Genomic DNA, 20,672 nt, shown 5'->3' on the forward strand with positions numbered 1-20,672 from the left:
GAATCTCTAGCAGACAGAGCTTCCGGGAGGCTTGCTGGCCATAGGCTGGCAACTCCTCAGCACAATCAATGCTCCTCACCATGTGAGCCCCACTGAGGAGATCACTTAAGAATGAAAAATATGTCTATGACAACAGGTTTACGAGAGTAACTTTCCCTGGCCAAAACATGTCAGACATGGCGTCTTAGAGTCCCAGAGGCCTGCCTGCCTTCCCTATGAATATATGTATCCTACACCAGGAACCGTGAGCAGCATTTATAAATTCTCCCTTATCCCTGGAGTGACCAGTAATATCCTCTAGCATTTGCTACAAACAATGTTTTTATCCGCCCACAAGGCTGGTCCCTTCAAGTGATAAATGGCACCATTAGCCAGACCGTCTTAGATGTCCGTGAGTTAGCAGTGAAGCAATACCACGGACACCTGGCTCCCATGTGATAGGGACAAAGCTTGTGTTGTATCTCTGTGGAAAGAAAACAGTATCCCACAGAGAAGAGAATCTGCCAAGGCCCGACCCCAGCAGGACATCTGCGAACACGGCAGGCTCCTACAGTTGGGACATATGGAGCACACGTCTGGACTTGCTCTACATACACCTGAACACATGGCCACTTCACTCCTACGCGGATGTCGCAAAGGTCTCCCTGGGGGGACCATCCACCATCCTAGGGATTTTCACAAAGAGGTCATACAGCAGTCTGTGTCCTCCTTACCCAGTGACCTTGTTACCCACTCCCCTGCTGTATTGATTCAATCCTGGAAAACTTCCAAAGACTTCAGCTAAAGGGAGCTAAGGAATGAGGGGGTTGGTTGTGAAAAGTACAGTAGGAAGAGAGACACACGGGTTATTAAAGCCGGGACCGGGCAATGGTTGCTGGTCACAAACCCTAGGCAGAAATCACTGCTATGAATAACTCCTAATGACTGTGGCATCTTGAAACCTTCTATTGTAGATAGGTGGGATATCAGGGTGAAATGCTAAGAGACAAAACCAAAAACTACACCCAAAACCCATAATCTCGATCAATGCACGGGAGGTTTCTGATAGGATTTTAGGTCCCTGTGATACCCTTTTGTTCCCTAATACAAGAGGACTAGATTAACGATTTCTAGGAAAGAAGGAAGAAGAAAACCAATATGTCCAGAAAAATGGATGCCCTATATTAGAGCCTAATTCTAGCTCATTTATTGGTGATGTAATAAATCGGAGATTCTATGATAGTCAAACCCTAAAGTCCTCTTCTTTATTGTTGCCCAGCAAACCTAGAAAGGGCACAGACAATCCACAGTTCCTTACTGCAAAAATAAGATGACTTAGGCCAATAGCAAGAGGAAGACCTAGCCAGTACCATTTGGCTTGCAGTTCCCTGTTGAGAGATGCCAACTGAACTCAGCACTGACAGGGAGGTGATCAGAATGTTTTTTTTTTTAATATGTATTTTTATTCCATGCGCATTGCTATGTTTTTTATTTTGTTTGTTTGTTTGTTGACTGCAAGTATGTCTGTGTGAGGTTGTCAGATCTTGGAGTTACAGACAGTTGTGAGCCGCCATGTGGTTGCTGGGATTTGAACTCAGGACCTCTGGAAGAGCAGTCAGTACTCCTAACCACTGAGCCATCTCTCCAGTCCGATCAGAATGTTTTTAAGTGACAATTATTAACCAGAATTTTCTCCAGTTAAAGCCACTCTCCAGAAATCACTTAGCTGATTTATAAGGTATAGAAATTTCCTCAGAGCCCATTGTAAAATGGGAGAAAGGTTGGAATACAATAAATGCACTGTAACAAAAGGGAAAGGAAGCCTCAGAACGAACTCTGGTGGGCACTAGCCTCCAGATGCCCAACTGTGATTCCAGGACAAGATTTATGGTCTCAGGACAGCAAGTTCCTCCTTCCGACAGGGGGCAGTGACATCTGCCTTGTAATGATATTCTACAGTATTAAATGAAGTGATAAAATATATTCAGAATGTAGGGCAAGGCATAATGCAGATGCCTTGCATATACCACTCCTGGGCATATACCCAGAGGATTCCCCAGCATGTAATAAGGATACATGTTCCACTATGTTCATAGCAGCCCTATCTATAATAGCCAGAAGCTGGAAAGAACCCAGGTGTCCCTCAAAGGAGGAATGGATACAAAAAATGTGGTATATTTACACAATGGAGTACTATTCAGCCATTAGAAACAATGAATTCATGAAATTCTTAGACAAATGGATGGAGCTGGAGAACATCATACTAAGTGAGGTAACCCAGTCTCAAAAGACCAATCATAGTATGCACTCACTAATAAGTGGATATTAACCTAGAAAACTGGAATACCCAAAACATAATCCACACATCAAATGATGTCCAAGAAGAACTGAAGAGTAGCCCCTGGTTCTGGAAAGGCTCAGTGCAGCAGTATAGGGCAATACCAGAACAGGGAAGTGGGAAGGGTTGGATGGGGGAACAGGGGGAGGGAAGAGGGCTTATGGGACTTTCGGGAGTGGGGAGCCAGAAAAGGGGAAATCACTTGAAATGTAAATAAAAAAATATATCGAATAAAAAAAAAGAAACCCAGGTCCCCATCTCCCACTGCACTCTTAGCTGTAAGGTCTCCTCGGGGAGAGAAATGTCTGCTTATCTAAAGAGGGCATTCTGTTATTTCTCATTTCTGGAAAGTGGGGGGGGGGTGTAAAGTAGGAAGGACAAGCCCTGAACAGCTTAGGGTTGCTCTCTGGGGCCAAATCCATATCTGGAATTGTTTCCTGACTCATGAGCAGAGATGTTTGGGGAAATAAAGACAGAGCCCCCCCACACGGCGCTCATGAGATGAGAGAAGAGAATTCATCCCTGCAGAGGGCCCTTGGGGTGAGAAAGACAAGCTGAGTTTTCTTAGAGGACACTTTCCTAGCAGTTGATGACTTTCTGAGTCTCTGAAACCAGTTTTGGACTCCAGGTTCCCCTGGGGACAAAGCAGGGATGTCCTGAGGCTAGAGGAAAAGTTTTTCTCTGGATGTGAAAAGGCAAACCGGTGGCACCTCAGCCCATCTCTCCTGGACACCTGATGATTCTCACCCATACCTCCATCTCTGAACACTGGGATCCGTGCTGCGAACAACTTTACCCAAAGTGAGGGGAAACGCCTGAGTCCTTCTACCCAGGTAACAGAAGCCAATGGGACATTTCCACATCAACTTTCCAAGGAAGTGAACAAACAAACCTCAAACGGCACAGGGGGAAAGGCAGTCCTGGGCATTGGATTTCTCAATGTTTTTAAGCGTAATACACTTGTTCCTGCCCCTACATGAATTTCCAGGCACTGGCTGGAAGCGATCACACTTTAGAATCTTCGCCAATCAAGAGCTGTTTCTCTTGATCCTACATGACTGGAGTAGCGACTCCGTGGCTCTAGGCTCTCTCCAGTCTCCTCCCTATGGCACAAGAGCACCTGAACTCTTTGACTAAAGCCAACTACCTTCACGTGGTACTTACGTACCCTTCACCAGCTTCCCACCACCCTGGATGGAGTCCTCACTAAAGTTTACTCAACTTCCCTGGTGGGTCTCCAGGAACTATGGCCTCCTCTCACCTACTTGGCCATGGCCTGGAAGACTCACACGCTAGGGACACACTGCACTCAGGCTCTCTTATGCCTAGGACTACACTGTCCTGTTCCTTTGCCCAGAACAACACTTTCCCCAGAACTGTGAGCCTGCCTAATTCCTCCACAATTCTGGGCCTCCACAGAGCTGCTACTCGCTCAGGACTCCTTCCTGGTCACCTCTCTCCACCAACATCTGAATGAACAGATCGTCTGCAGTACTTTCCCTGCACGGTCTGTCCTCTTCTGGGTTGACAGCAGTGTTCCTGATCCCCCCTCCCCCATCTCTTGTTATCCCCAGTGAACAAATAAATCAGTACGGGCTTGCTGGGAGTACTTAGGGGATATGGCCTCAATTAAGTTTCTAAAAGATAGCCATGAAAAACAGGGTCTCGGAACTCATGGGTGATGGCATTCTTGGGCCTGTGGTAAGTGATTTCTCAAGCTTGATTAACTGATTCAGGCAATTTGTCCCCAGGGAGGGAGCCCTGTGTTCAGTTGCTTCTACATCAAGCTCAAGAGAGTCACAAAGGACTGCAAAGCTTCCCTGGTGACTCCGCAGGCATCCTGGGAAGCTTAAGTGAATCTAAGGCTACTTTACATAAACATCAGGTTTAGCCAAGGACCACATAGACCTCCCCAAACCACTGGGGTCATGGAACTGGCTCTCTGCCAAGCTTCATGTTCAAGTCCTTGGAGGCATCTCTCTGATTCTCAGCATTAGTCTGACTTATCAATCTGGTAATTTCCACATCCTGACCTTGATTTGTGGGAGACGGATCAGGATGAAGTGACTGCTCTAATCTTCCACCAATTTGTTTAGCAATTTTTACTTCAAACGCCACCACTGGCATTTGGAAGTTTTTAAGAGTCTACAGAAAACAAAAGTCTGCTAAAACATTACCATCCTGAATATGCAAAGATGCTTGCTTATACCAGTACTTATAGGGAAATGCAAATTAAAAACACAATGAGATATCATTACACACACACACACACACACACACACACACACACACATACACACACACACACACACACACACACACACACATTGAACCTAAACTTAAAAGCACGAGCAAGTGTGTGGAGTAATCAAACTCAATACACTGACTTCAGGAACATAAGTTACAAGAGCCAGTTTGGAACAATGTGGTAGCTTCTTATCAAGTTATACATTCAGTGATGAAATGATTGAATCATCCCATCCCATTTTATCCAAAAGAAGAGACAGCAAAAGCCCACAAAAGACATGTGAAAGTATTTACAGAAAAGCCATTGAAAACAACCGGACGTCCACCAACAAGTGAATAAACAGAAACGGGGTATTACTGAACAGTAAAAAGGTACCCAGAATTGACACACGCAACAACACACACAAGTTGTTTAGAGAAATAAACAGCTGTATGCTTAGAGGAAAAAAGCGGACACAGGAGGCAACTATCTCATAGCTGAGTTGTACTAAGCACTATGTAAAAAATGCAATGAGAAAGACTGGCACCGGGCCACTGGTTGTCAAAGGTTATAGGTGAGAGAAGAAAAGTCCACAAAAGAGCATGTGCAACTCGACATTGGGAAAGTGGTTGGAGTTACACCATCTACACCTTTGCAGACATCTATGAAAAGCCCAACCACATGCTGCAGAAGGGTAAGTTTTACAGACTGTACATCATACATCAACAAACCTAACACCAGCCTCTTTTTATTATAATACCTAACATACCCCAAGAGTCCAACTGTGCTTTAGACCTAAGGATTATATACTATAAGGCCTGATTATGGTAGGATTCCCCGAGAGGGCATAAATACGAAATCATTACTTAGTAATTCGGCCAAACAACCTCATCAACTCTGCCAGCCTCCCATTAAGCACAACAGATATTTAGTGGACACTATCACAAATGATGTGCTGCTCCAGACCCTTACGACTCAGTGGAGAATAAGAAAGGCTTAGATCCTATTCTGGGGGAGCTCATTTTAGCAGAGAAAAGTGGGAAATGTCCACATGAGAGGAGGTTTCTCTCACCAAACATCTCTAGAAAGGAGAAGGGAGAAGCTTGGTCAGCCACGTGCTGCCCACCAGACAGCATTATAAATTCTTTTCACACATCCCTAAAACAAACTAGAAAGCCAGGCAGACAGACTATGACACTAGCAAAAGAAAACACACACACACACACACACACACGGGGGGGGGGGGGAGGCGTCAGGGGAAGGAAGGAGGGAGAGAGAGATGGGGGAGGAAAGGAGAGAGAGGTCAGGAAGAACAGAGAGAGAGGGAGAGAGAAGTTCATAGGAAACTTGCTGGGAAGGGAAATGATGGTCTAGTGACTTAGTGCTCTGCTTACCACTGTCTTCCTGACCAGGTCATTTGGACATTTTGAACTTGACAGATGTATCTCAAAGAGAGATGAGGGATGAGACAAGAAACCTACTTAAAACAGAAGGAAGAAACACAATAAAGGTAAAGTCGAAGAATTTATCCCCCTCAGCTAGCTTAGTAGAAGAAACAAAAACACAAAAACCAAAAACCAAGCACTTCTTCCCCAGACTACCTCAACACTGTAGCATTTAGTCTGCTGACAGAAATGTAGGACAGGGCCCAGCAGTGGTAGCATCACCTTTATTTCCAGCACTCAGGAGGCAGAGGCAGGCAGACCTCTGAGTTCAAGGTTAGCCTGGTCTACAGTGCAAGTTCCAGGACAGCCAAGGATACACAGAGAGACTGTGTGTGTGTGTGTGTGTGTGTGTGTGTGTGTGTGTGTGTGTGAGAGAGAGAGAGAGAGGGGGGGGGAGAAGAAGAGGGAGATATGCAGGAGACGAAGTATGTACATGGCCACCGTTACTAGAAACTGTTGCTGTATGAAAACAAAAGGGTAGATCTGTAATGTTCCTTCCTGAAAGAATACAACCATGATTCCAGTGCTAGGCTCCATGAGAGAGTCATTCAACCCATGACTGGCAAGACCTTAGACAGTGCCTGTTTCCCAAAAACAAAAGTCCCCAAGCAGTGACCATATAAGTGTCATGTCACACTGGAACTGAGAAGTTGGTCTTTCTGGACAGGAAAGGGGTGGGAGCCCCAAGTCTGGGTTCAATGTGATAGCTGTACTGGAAGACCGAGTGCCTGGGGGCTTAGGAAATAGCTCCCATCCCACCACACTCTCCTGCAGTCTTACAGGCTGAGGCGGCACCTTTCTTGAGAGTAGCCACATGCCTCTTCCTAGTCAGCCTAGTAAGAGCCTCTTTTGACTTCTCTTACTCTTCTAAATGCATTTCTCTTCTTGGTTCCATCTAAATAGTTCAGAAACTTTGCATGTGCACCCAACAACTAATTTTCATTTTCAAACAGCAATGGTTATATGACAGCCATCCTTGAAGAATTTCAGTAAATAAATATATGCATTTCTCTACGCATGTGTGTAAGCTCTGCTTTCTTAAGACAACAGATTTTCAGTTAGAAACCAGATGCAAGGTGAAATTTCTAAGAATAGCTGCAGGCATGTCTTATAATACAACTGTCGGTAGATTTCCTTTTCTTAGGAAATAAAAACTGTGGTGTTTCATACCGCTAAATGGCGAGGCAGTAAACTACAAGGGGGTAGGATAGGTCCAACTGCAGCAGATTTGCAAAGGTGCTGAGCTCAACTGATTGCATATGCATGAGATACTGATGCAAAAACAAGAAGAACAGATGAGGCTCCTGCCCCATCCCCAGAGGGTTGTGCAAGGTCCTGAAACATCAGGGATGAAACCTGTAAGCTCAACAGAGTTTGCTTGCTATAGAAAAGGCCTGTTCTCTAATAGCCTCTTGGGAGCCTCTGTCTCTTGATCAGTAGCCATGTTCAGGAAGAAGCCTAGTGAGGTTTACTAAAGGCCAGGAGACCTGGCTGGTACAGGCTCACTGCACCCATGATTTCGGACCAGATGGGCTGCGGTGGGGTGGGAAGGATTGTGAGACATCCTATAATTTCTCCAAGGCTGACCCACCAGCTTAATGCATGCCTGGAGCTAAGCTGACAGCCTTGAGGTAGCTTTCCTGGCCTCCAGACACAGGCTCACTGCCCTGAACCCAGAATTGTTAGTGGTCCCTTAACTGTGCCCTTACTGAAACCAACAAACAGGCACCCCAGAAATGATGTAACCACCTGATGGCGATATTCTTAACACTGAATCTCTTAACGCTGAAATTTGGAAACATCAAAGAAAGCAAGAGGTCTTCAAGACAAACATCAACCTCAAATGAATTAATTGATCCTGAAGAGCATCACTATTTCAGAAGAGGCTGAGCTAAGAACTACCCAATTAAAACTACAAAAGCTGCGGACAGCTGCATGCATTTTTTTCCCCAACCTGGAACACATAGCCAACTTCCAAGACAAAATTCTTTGCTCATAGCTTCATTTTCAAAACAAGAGCTATGAAATTAAAAAATAAAAAGAATAACCAAAAGTGGAAGTAAGAAAGGCATGAAGGTTGTGCTGATCTGTAACTAGCCTTTGAGAAGCAATTCCTCACGTTAAGCAATCCCCCCTGTTGTTGACAGTTCTGTTCTACAAGAGTTCCCAAAAGTCAAAGGCTACTCCCATCAAGTCACTGATAGACAGCTAGTTACCACCCTCAGAGTTCCGGTGTTACTATTAGCTAAACAAACAGCCTCAGGACTTTTAGGGGGGGACTTTTTTAAAAAATGCTTAAAAGCCAGGCTTTTCTGAAAGCAGATCTGTCCCTCTGTAGTAAAATTAGGGGAAAATCCTAACAAAATGTTAGAGATTACCCCTCACCTCTCACTGATTTCCACTAAATAAAACTGCAGAGCGGACTTCAAATGAAGGATTGAGCAAAGACTACCAGCATTTGCTTTTTCCCTGGTCAGGGGGTTGTAGCACACAAAGAAATGAACCTTCTCTTACTATAGAGACCAACTTATCCTCATGACTGACTTGTCATAGGGAGAAATATAAGAAATCTCCAACTGTGGACAAAATGCTAGAGTAAGAGGTACTTTGGCAAGGGCCTAGTGCATTCCTTTACCCTGATCTACAAGCGACCTGTAAGCCCTGATTTGCAGACAAACTTGTCTGGATAATATTCCCTGTTGTTCTAAGATGGTTTTCCAAGAACATCTTGGGAGCTGTGGCTCAATGGTGTATTAGCAACAATCATCACATCTGGCTCACACCCCTGAGGGATGCTAAGCTACAGCCCAGAGAAAGGTATTGGAATCAGAGAATATCCACTTACTCTGGAACCCTAAAGATTCTGACTGCATCCACTGCATCAAACAGGGCTAACCGTGGATATAAAACATTCATCTAGTTCCTGGAACAAAGAAGCACGGGTCCATTGTTATTGGAATGAGTGCTACCCACTTCACAGAGGGAGGCTTTCATCCAGGGCAGGGCTGAGTGGGCAGACAATTAAAGGAATCTCTCTCCTGTCTTGGTCCACAGAGAGAATACCATTTCCTCCCAAGGCCTTTCCAGTGCATGGAGCTCTCGCCAGTGCCCAGACCACAGAGAGAAGTGAAACTTACCTGGGTATCCCTGGTAGCAAGCACTTCAAGATGCCAAGGTTGTGCCATAAAATCCCCTTCTGGGGTCTCTATTATCTCCACACTGTCCCTACATCCAGCTGTTTTCTGTAGCCCAGAGCTGCTTTCCAGCAAGTCTTGCTTGGGTCCTGCCTAAGGTTTCCTCTGTCCCATTCCATCCAACTTCTAAATCAATTATCTCAGAAGTCTGGGCTTCAATCCTGCGCCTCTTTTCAGATCTACCTCTGCTCTTCCCAGTCACTGGCTTAGCAAGTGCACCCTGCTGAAGAAGTTGTTTCAATGACCCTAAGCCAAGGCACCATTTCCAGCCTTGCTAAAAAACAAGTGACAGAACTCATGTGAACATGCCAGCAGGAAAGGACACCTTCCCTGGGGGGCTCATCCCAGGGTATAAAACATTCAGCCCTGCTCAGGAGCCCCAGCTCTCAGCCCACAGGTTCAAGTAAAGGACTTTAAGAACCCTTTCAATATCTGCACACAGCTTTTCTACCTCAGCACTTTACTGCTTTCAGTTTTACCAAATGGAGCTCTTACCCAGCGCCAGCTTAGAGACCAGGTGACTGACACCAGGACCCTTCTCCAGAAAGCCCTTTCACCAGTCAGCTCTTGGAGCAGGGCAAGCAGAGGCCCTGTTTCCCAAACACATCAGTTTTGCAGCACAGCAAGTGCCAACTAACTAGATAAGTGAGAATTTCATTAGGCTGCCAGCTGAGGCACAGGCAGGAGTCCTTCCTTCCCTCCAGTCTGACACCTTCTCCACAAAATGACAAACAAGCCACGTTGCTGGCTGCCTAACTAGAGGAGGGGAAGAAAGCGGGGTAAGACCACAATTGGTTCTGAAAACAAAACAAAACCTTAAGGGTGTGCCCACTTTTTTTTTTTTTTTTTTTTTTTTAGTGTTGACAATTCGAACACTGTTATTTGGGGTTTGGGAGGATCCTGCAAAAATAAAATTCATCTCAGATGAGTCCAGTGTTATCAAAATTCTATACGTTCTTTTCTTTAAAACTGACTCTGTTATTAAGATTCCACAAGTCAAATAATAGAGTGTAGCAAAGGAAAAGTATTCAGAGGAAAATGAGACTCAACTACTGGGTGGGACTTTGGTAGCCTCATTTAAAAAAAAAAAAAGACAGATTTTTATGGTGCCATTTAAAAAGTCACACACTCCAGTCTCCAAGTAGCAATGTACTAAGTGGTTACATCAGGTGAGAGCCAGTGTCCCCAAATGGAGCTCTATTTGAGGACAGAGAGCCCCACTGGTCTCTGTAGGCCCAGCTAGCTCTCCTTACAGAAAGCCACTGAAACCGCTCCTCAGCAGGGGAGGGCTCCCTCTGATCAGCACTGCAAAGGAGGAAAGGCAGCATTTAGGTTAAATTTGCAAATCCCCAGAAGACTGATAACTGAATAAACACAAGGCCACCAAAGGCTGGCTTTATTTTAAATTCAAGGTCCCACTACAACTAACACCGTCATTAACAAGTTTATAAAAAAAGAAATACACCTGCCTCGAATCACAATTAACACCAACCAAAATTAGTATCAGGATTTTATACTTTTGCATAAAGAAAACATCACCTCTGAAACCCTCAACATCCAAGAGTTCTGTAAAAATTTCCTTCTCCTTTGAACTCAAAGCTAAAGGACACTTTGTCTTTGGGAGAGCAAGAAGAGTTCCAGTTGAAAAACCCCTTGCGATTCAAACTAGCTAAACAGAGACAATAAATAAATGAGACCAGGCCAATATTTAAGAATTCCGTGTCTATTTAATGTACACAATTTCCCTTTACTCTTCTTAAGGGCATTATAACTCTACATTCTGGAAGAAGAGAAACCGTCCAGGATCAAGGAAGCAAAAGAGTAAGAATTTAATCTCCAACTAATGACTGCTTAGGGAGTGGATTGAGGCAAGGCATCTTCCTGCTTTGGGACACAAACCAAAGGCAGGGTCTTAATTATAAATAGACTAGAATAGATGGTGTTAAAGATAACTAGAGGCTGGACAGTGGGCTCTGTGCATATTGGGCACTGGCTGCTCTTGCCGATTACACATGGCGGCTCACCGCCATCCCCAATTCCAAATCCACAGGATCCAAGGTCCTCTTCTGACCTCTGCAGGGACCAGGCAGGTACATGTTACACACAAGTACACGCAGGCATAAATGAAAAAATAAATAAAATAATAAATAAAATAAATAAATCTAATATTTAAAAGTTAAAGATTTAAAAAAAAAAAACCTGCCTGGACCTAATGTACCCAGAAACCATAGAAATGCAACCCAGTCAGCACAAGAAACAATAGGCCTGTCCCTACTCTCAGGACAAAAAACTGAGCATCCACTTCCTCATCCTGGGACGGGAAGGGTAAACAGCATTCACTTTGGGAATCAGTATCAAAGTGTTTACAGGAGTGCAGAGGAGTGAGTTTTCCTAACACTTTCAAAGAAAAGTGTCCGGGAGGAGGTAGCAAGAGAAAGTTTGCCGAACTGGGCATCTTGAATGTCTTTTCAAGGCCCACGTGTTGAAGGTGTGGTCAGAGTGTTGTAATGAGGAGGCAGTGGGACCTTCAGGAGTAGAGCCTGGCCTAATAGGTTTGTAGTTCCTCAAAGAGGACAAAAGCATCCTTTCAGCATCTCTTTACCTCCTGATGGACACCTGGAGCATTCCTTACTCCAGGGCGGCCTCGAATTCTTAGAAATGACACACAGAACACTTTAGATTTTAGAACACATGCCTAAAAAGTGTGAAAACCAGAAATAATGCAGAAGAGGCTATTGTACTTTTTACAGTGTTTAAACCTCTAAATCACCTAATGAGTTATCTCATGCTTATCCATAAGAGCCTATTAATGAATAACTCAAAAGATTTAAACAGAGCATCACAGACTATTGTCTCAAACCGAGGCTGCCTCAAAAAGGGGAACTGGACCTGGGGGAGTGGAACTGTTTGTTCTCCTCAGTCATCTAGCCTAAATAATTTAGACACGCATCGAGATTCATCAATGGACCACAATGACATCCGTGGTCATATCATTTTCTAACACTTCTCTGAGAATGTCACTTTTGTTGGCGGAGTTTTAAAACACAGGAAGTAAGCAGCACCCAGCCCCTTAGCAGACTGGTTCAGGTTAGTATTTGTTAATTTCTGTATTGGAGAGACGGATTACGTGCAGGCTCAAAGACCTCTCTTTAGAGAGGCATGCACGCCCCAGAAAGACAAACGGTGATTATAATTTTGAAACTTAAGTACAGGACATAAATGAGTATGGTGATCAGAGCCCTCTGAAGTGTAGAATGGGAAGGATCTGTGGGCCCAGGAGACAGGTAACATTCTTTCTGTCAGGTCTTCATGTTTGCAGTATCGCTGTTTCTAGAAAACAGATGTGATGTTCCCCCACAGTCACCAATAACATCAACATGCTGATTTTGTGCAGCTCATGTCTGACAGAGTATGGTGTAGCTTTAGACTCGCCTGCAGAAACCATTTCATGTCTGAGACTTTCACTGACTTCTTATATGATTAAAGTATACCACCTGGCCCCACTATCTGTAGGAAACTCCTCTGAGGTCACACACTAGTTACAATTAATTAACCGAGGCTAGAGTATCGAATTCATTTAAAACCAAGTTTTGCTTTTGTTTTTAGGGTCTCTTCTAGAAGAGAATTTGACTGACTACCCCAGAGCAAAAGTGGGAACATGAACGGATCATAGTTTCCGATAAGAATGATAGCAAATGAATACACAGCAAATTCCCTTTCACGGCATCTGAAATTGTAGCAGCGTCTCACTTAATGTGGACAGTTAAAAGACTTCTGGAGGGGCTGGAGAGATGGCTCAGCGGTTAAGAGCACTGACTGCTTTTCCGAAGGTCCTGAGTTCAAAACCCAGCAACCACATGGTGGCTCACAACCATCCGTAAGGAGACCTGATGCCCTCTTCTGGGGTGTCTGAAGACAGCTACAGTGTACTTACATATAATAATAAATAAATCTTTAAAAAAAAAAAAGACTTCTGGAATTGAATTCAAATCTCAAATCAGCCCCTTGGAAAATGGGGAGCCGGGGACCTGTTAGCCTCCCCACCTTCTTAATCTGTAGTGCAATCACCAAGCTTGGTTTGAACATTGATTCAGGGTCTGAGAAACACTGGGAACAGCACCAGGTAAGCCTATTAAGACACAAATGCGTCTTAATTGGTATTCCAGGTGTTCTCTTCTGTGTATAAAGGCTGTCTCCAATATACATATGTGTGTGTGTGTGTGTGTCTGTCTGTGTGTGTGTGTGTCTGTGTGTATACACACACATATATATGTATTTGTATTGAATATTTTTTATTTACATTTCAAATATTTTCCCCTTTCCAGGTCTCCCCTTAGAAAACTCCTTATCCCCTCCCCCCTCCCCGTCTTCCCTACCCACCCACTCCCGTCCTCCCACCCTGGTGTTCTCCTACACTGGGGCATCGAACCCCCTCAGGCCCAAGGGCTGCTCCTCCCACTGATGTCCAACAAGGCCATCCTCTGCCACATATGCAGCCAGCGCCATGGGTCCCTCCATGTGAACTCTTTGGTTGGTGGTCCAGTCCCCAGGAGCTCCAGGGGGTCTGGCCTGTTGACACTGTTGCTCCCCCCATGGGGCTGCAAACGCCCTCAGCTCCTTCAGTCCCTTCTCCATCTCCTCCACCGAAGACCCCTGAGCTCAGTCCAATGGTTGGCTGTGAGCTTCCCCCTCTGTCTTTGCCAGGCTCTGGCAGAGCCTCTGAGGTGTCTCCAACACTTTCAATGCAGGCACTCTCCCAGTACAAGTAAGTCAAGGATTAAGACTGATCTTTTAAAATTTAATGTCAGAATAATTGACCATAGGTACATTATAATTCCATTATTTATTTAACATCTAGACCATATATAAAAATGTATTTATACTTGAATGTTTAAGAAATGCCAAAGCTATGCACATATGTATTTTGTAAAAATCCAGAAAGTTCCTAATTTAAGAGTTTAACTAACTCAGAAACTAAAAATAATCTTAAAAAAAAAGCAAAGATCTAACCATTTTCAGTCACTACAAATGCAGCCCACATACGCATACTGGATTATGAGGTAGAAAACAATGCCAAAGAGAACAAAACTTAAATGTAAAAAGGTTCCAGCTCCTCTCCACATAGGTAAGGTAACTTAGCACACAGTTGAGTTGCTAAGTTTCATTCATTTTTTTTTAATAGTGTTTGCATTGGGGTTTCCATAAACAGAGGTAGAAAACCAACAGAGCCCCAGTTATCCTTTCCAATTCCAGACTAATTCATGATCTCCCATAAACCACGAACACATTCTAAATCAAGATGCATCTAAGGTCCAAAACAGGCCCGCCTTTAGGTACATTAGCAAATACTTTAAATACTCATCTTTGGGAAGACACACATCGTAGATACCCAAGTCATCACCAGTGAATCGTCCAGAACACCAGGGACTTTTACAAGGAGACACAAGACTCATTCTATGGTAGCAATTTTTGCCCCCAAAATGCTTGTTCTATGAGCATTTTGTTGCTTCTAATTTTCTTCCTTCACTCCTCAGATTCAACTTGTTCTCACATAGATAATGATCAACTCTGTGCATCACACGTTAAAAAAAATCCCTATTTTAATGACTTGTGACGGCGCTGAGGAAAAGACATGCTTAGTATAGAAACTGCAATTTATCTTTATTATTTTATTATTATACTATCCACTCGAATATTTTTTAGACTGTCTACAGCTCCTTTGATGTGGGGGAAATTTTTTGCAATGATAGGAACAACAATACGTTGTCCTTATGTCTGTATTAGAATATTAAAAATGAGCTGAAAGGAAAGAGGAGAGGATAAACAAGTACTTCTTAATTGGCATGTATGTCTTATTAAGTATCAATATTTAGGGCTGGATTCCAAGCTATGACTAAGCCATAATGGTGTTGCTTTCCAGCCTACAGACATGTGTCAGGTGTGTGTTGTCGGAGGTGAGGATTGAGCCACAGAAAGAAAGTGGTATACCAATTCTCTTCAAGGAAGTTTTGTGTTGTTTTGCTTTTGTGGTTGGTGGTGCTAGAACCCAAGGTCTTGTACAAGGTACACTCTACCACTGACCTGCATCTTAAGTCAGGAAACGTTCCTTTGGTTTAACTATCTGTCCTTTATTATACATCTATTCTGTCCACTTCTTTTGAGGGATGTCATAGTAAGTTGCTGTTTTGTTTTTTAATGATGATACCATAGTGGCAAATGGGGTAAAACAATTATTTCTAGTGACAGATACTTAGTTTTCCCAAACAAATAAACACACAAAATCAACAAAACAAACGGAAACTGTTTAATAAGTATTTCTCTCCTTTCCAGAGGTAAGGAAAACAAAACAGGCACCCATCCACAAACCTGTCATCAGCGAACATCCGAACATCTGCTGGAACCGCAAAAGTCTGGGAATCAGGAAACGCAAAAACAAAAACAAAAACAAAACAAAAAAAAAAAAAAAAAGAAAAAAGAAAACACCGTAGACTGGCTTTCCTGGCCCTCAGGATTCCTCCCAGTTTGGAAACACCAGTTTTGACCAAATTGACAGTAAAGCAGAAGGACTAGTCTCTCACTTTGCACCGGGCCATACCTAGGCTACCCGGCCAGGAGGCGCTGCGGGCCAGTCTCCAGGGGCCACCCGCAGGCCGCCCAGCCCCCACCCCCTGGCGGCGGAGCCGGGCCCAGCACCCGAGCTGCGAGTTCTGCGCTGCCCGCCGGGGTTACTTGCGGTCATTCGGCTGCACAACCTAGCCCCAGCTTCTCAATCGGTGCTCGGCCCTAAGTCTCCCCAAGGGACGACTAGCACAAAGCAGGAAGATGGACCAGGGGGTGAGGATGAATTGGGCGCCCCAGCTTCGGGTTTCTACCGACTCTCCTAAGTTTTCTGTCTTTAGAAGGAACAAGAGTGGTCTCCCACTTTGCGCCAGGGGCTGCAGCGCTCCAGAGCGCAGGAAGCCTTTGGGCAGGACCCCGGAGTCGAACAAAGCCCGAGAACTCAAGCACGTAATAACACAAAAGATCCCGTTTAGGACACTTCCTACTAGAGTTCTTTGGAAACAAGGACACGCCGCTCCAGTCCCGGGAAGAGGACCTCCAAGTCAGAGGCCAACACAAACCAGTTAAATAATGGAATGAGGACTCAGATGTGACACTTGTGGGCGACGGCCTACCCGGTGCCAGACAAAAGGAGACTGTAGAGGATCCCCATCTCCCTACCCCATGCTGCGCCCCTAAGACGCCCGGGAACCTTGGCGATCACTGCGCCCGAGAGGCGAGTCTCCGACCCCAGAGATGCTCTCCCTGGTCTCCCGATTCGGGGAGACCTTAGTGCTGAAGTTCTGCGTCCCAGGGTCGCCACAGCCCGTCCCAGAACATTCTTTCCCCATTTATGCCTCCCCTGTTCTATTTGCATCTCCAGAAGTAAGGGATATGGTAGTTCGAATCCCCCCAAAGTTCCCAAAACGGAGAGCTTCCCAAAGCTTCCTTGGCCGCGAAACAAAATGCCCAAGTGTCTGAAGAACCTCTTACCTGTTTTCCACTTTGCTGTTTGCGTCTGTTTCCCCACCCCAGCACAAACCCTTCCAGAAAGGGGGAGGGAAAAAGTGGGGAGGGGAAGCAGGGGGCAGAGCAACTCCCCAAGCCGGCTGTGGCTGCGCCGGTCCCGCGGCGCCCCCTGCCCAGCTTTGCGCTGCGCCGCGGAGAGAAGTGGGCTCTGCCGGTCCCGGACCGCTCGCTCGCCCTCGGAATTACTGGTTTTTGCCGCGACTAGTTCCTTTTATAGATTCGGTTGTGCCGAGAGCCGGGGTTACTACCGGTCAAACGCTGTTCTCTCCCTCTTTCCCCCGCCCCCTTCCCGGCCTCTGTTTATGTAGTTCAGTCACTCAGCAGAAAGCACGTGGAGACTTGGCCCGCCCCTTAAACCGGCGACAGAGCGCGGCGGCGGGCACCGGGGGCGCACGGTGCAAGCTCTGTGGGGTCCATTTTCTCGTAGCCCCGGACATGACCTGGTAGCCTGGGGGGGGGGGGGGGGGCAGGAAACTCTGGGCTTCAGTTGAGCCAGGGACTTCCTTCTGCATTCCTGGCAAAGGAGAGAAAGGGAAAAAAGCCTCTCTAAACTCTTCTTTCTGCAATTGTTTGGATTTTTGTGGGTGTTGCTTTTTGAGGTGTTTTTGTTTCTTCGCTTTGTGTGTGTGTGTTTGTGTGTGTGTGTTGTGTGTGTTTTGTTCTCCCTCCCTCTTTCTCCCTCCCGCTTCCCCTTACTCCCTCTCCGCCCCCCCCCCTTCTGTTAGTTTCCTCAGCCCCCAGCCTGGGAAGGAAAGCTGACCCACCCACCCTCCACCCAGCCAGATGCCAATCATTTTCTGACTCTTTGGTCTCTTCCTTTAAAAGTCCTAGATTGGAGGAAGGGGTGTGGGAAAGACAGAGTGAATATCAGCCTATTTTGGTGTCTGCCTCAAACCTTTACTTTGGTTTTTAAAAGAAGATCTGCTACCTTCCAGAGTCCTAGTCTGCACCTCCTATATACTCAACACACACACACACACACACACACACACACACACACCCTCCACTGGTAATAGGTACCTGTAAGCCACAAGGGGCAGCTGTGGTCACAAGAGTGGGTTTTGATGATGTCAAACGACCAAAGTTAGATGAAGTTTTTCTGCCTCTATTTTGTTTTAATTGAGACAGTCTCATGAAGTCTGCTCATAAACTCAATAACTTTGAATTCCTGATCCGCTTGCCTCCCAAGGCCTAAAATTACAGGAACAGAGTACCACACCCAAATTGGTACAGTACGGAAAAATGAAACCCAGACTCTTGCACGGCAGGCAGACAAGCATTCAGACAGCTGAACTACATCCTTGGCCCTGGATGCCAGTCCTTCGAGAGAGAACGGTCTCTTTGTCTCTGAGTTTTCTGAAAATGAATTTTGTTGGAATTTTTGAAGTCCTCAAGAGAAGAGCACCAAAACCAGAATCTTACTGACAACATCAGTGCCGATCTTAAGTGACATCCATACCCTATAAACTAGTTCTTGTGTCAGACTTTTAAAAGACCAGTACTAGCAAAGAATTTAAAATAATGTCTGTGGCCATCTGTGTACAAAGGAAAATGCCCAAGGGGAAAGGATTGTTCTCTGCGTGATCTTAGGAGGAGATTAAGCCTTTACACAGCACCCTTCATTTCCTCCATATCCCATAGCACTTAAAACACACACACACACACATACACACATACACACACACACACACACACACACATACACACATACACACACACACACACATTCTTTTTGTAGTTTGAAGGGTGTGATTCCCAAGAGTACTCCTATTAAATTCCGTTCTTAGCATCCTCTTGATGCCCGACAACCATCTGTAACTCCAGTTACAAGGAGAGGTAACACCATCCTCTGGCCTCCACAGGCACCAGGCTTGTATGTGGTGCACACACGTGTAAACAAACAAAACACTTATGTACATAAATAAATCTTTCTTTTTTTTTTTCTTAAAAATAAAAGCTAACTTCTTGGGTTTCTCTAAAAGAGCGTAGGCAACATTTAAGTGCTACACAAATCAGGTAGTTAGGAGGCAGAGGCAGAAGGAAGAGTAGGAAGAAAGAAGCCCCGGGCAGAGCATCCTGGGAACTCTATACGAAGGCAGTGACCCTGAAACCCAACTTGATCTGTCTAACTAAGAACCTCTTTAGGATTGGAAATCTTCCCCTACTCAACTCTCATTGCAATAAATGCACAAACACACTGCAGTGTTGGGAGTGTGTGTATGCATTTTGTAAATCTCCACCCTTAAACCCCTACAGAGGCCAAATGCTTCACCCTTCCAAGTTACACCCGACATTAGTCTGTTGACACAGAGTGACATGACCTGTCAGGAGGACAGCATCTTATGACACAACTGCTGGATTCCAACAGTTAGAACTTAGATGAGATCACACTTAAGAAAGAAAGAAGTTTCACAGTACTTCATCCTTTGAGTACTTCTGGTTAGTTTGTTCTTGAGCATGTTTCAAAGAGCTTCCCCTACCATGTCTTCTGATGTATAACACCTTCATCAAAACTCCAACCTTATCCTAGGAAGCCCTTTCTACCTAAGTGAGAAGGCCTCTTTTTGTTACTGTTGCTTTGAAGTAGTGGAGTCCATAAACCTGCCCTGGATGGCTTGAGGTTCTATTCTGAGATGACCCTGGAATCTTCTACTTACAGACTTGACCTTTAGGCAGCTGTGTCCGTACTGACCTTGCAAGAGAGGTCACAAAGATACAAGAAGCTCCATTTTATCATCCCATGAAGGCCTCTAAATCAAGACTCCCTGAAAGGCAGTGCTTGGAGGATATTTTTAATACATATCTGGAAGCCAGTCTATAGTCTACAAACTCCTTATTTAAAATAGAGATGCTTATTTTTTTAACAAAAGATTTTCACTACATGTGTGTTTCTTGGCTGAGATACCTATTCTTTGGCCCCCTGCAGCTGGAAAAATAGGACACTGCAGAAAGGCAATGAAAGTTTTCTAAAAATAAATAAAATAAAATAAAATAAAATAAAATAAAATAAAATGATTTTCAAAATAAATTTGTAGTGATCGAGAAAACCTACTGGGGGGGGGGGCTGGAGAGATGGCTGAGCTATTAAAGGCTAGGTTCACAACCAAATCATAAGAAAACCTACTGTTCAAAACATTAGAGAATGAAACATAATAAAGTAATTATCATACAAGCATGAATGCCTGAGTTTACATTCCAGAACCCATGTGAAGAGCCAGATGTGGTATACCAGTAATCCCAGCACTGGAGAAGTAGAGACAGGAGATGGATGGAGCTAGGTGGCCAGCCAGTCTAGCAGAATCAATGAAAGATGGTGACTCAAGAAATAAGTAAATAATAAGTAAATAAATAAAGTGAAGAGAAATTGAAGACTCCTGGTGTTGATCTCCAATTTTGAAATGCACATACTCACATACATTCGCACACAAACATGCATGCACACACACACATGCATGCACACACATGCACACACATAGGAAAGCATACACACATGCATACACACACACATGTGCACACACACATGCACACACACACACACACACACACACACATACACAGGCACATATCTCCCTCCCCTAATAGGTAAATCATCTTTAATGAAGAGAGATGAAAAGACTTACAGTTCAAATTTAAATCAGCTTCGTTCCAATACAACTTTAGACATAGAGGAAAAAAATCTTCAAGCCATCAGTGATCAAATGAGAAAAATCCAAGGTGCCACCTTTATAGGTGGAATAGGCTCCAAGCCATGTCAACTCCGAATGCAGTGTGATTTCTTTTGAGGGGATTTCTGTGTTAATGTAAATTCTATTAACACCCAAGTAAGATACAACACTGTTTCTATTCTGCCCTTAAGAAACATATATTTGCAGGGTTTTGTTATGGTCAAGCAGTTAGTCCAATTTGTAAATAGATGTATT

General features: G+C 44.6%; 1 protein-coding gene across 2 annotated transcripts in view; it reads right to left on the minus strand.

Annotated features, from left to right (window-relative positions):
- Abca1 (ATP binding cassette subfamily A member 1) overlaps positions 1–16,945 on the minus strand; it is a 123,147-nt gene extending 106,202 nt beyond the window's left edge. For both annotated transcript variants that reach the window (XM_052176495.1, XM_052176496.1), the window contains exon 1: positions 16,717–16,945. The gene's annotated coding sequence lies outside the window, so the exon portion shown is untranslated. The remainder of the gene's footprint in view (positions 1–16,716) is intronic.
- Between the last annotated feature and the right edge of the window lie 3,727 nt (positions 16,946–20,672).

Source organism: Apodemus sylvaticus, chromosome 3, assembly GCF_947179515.1.
Source record: "Apodemus sylvaticus chromosome 3, mApoSyl1.1, whole genome shotgun sequence".
Taxonomy (NCBI): Eukaryota; Metazoa; Chordata; class Mammalia; order Rodentia; family Muridae; genus Apodemus; species Apodemus sylvaticus.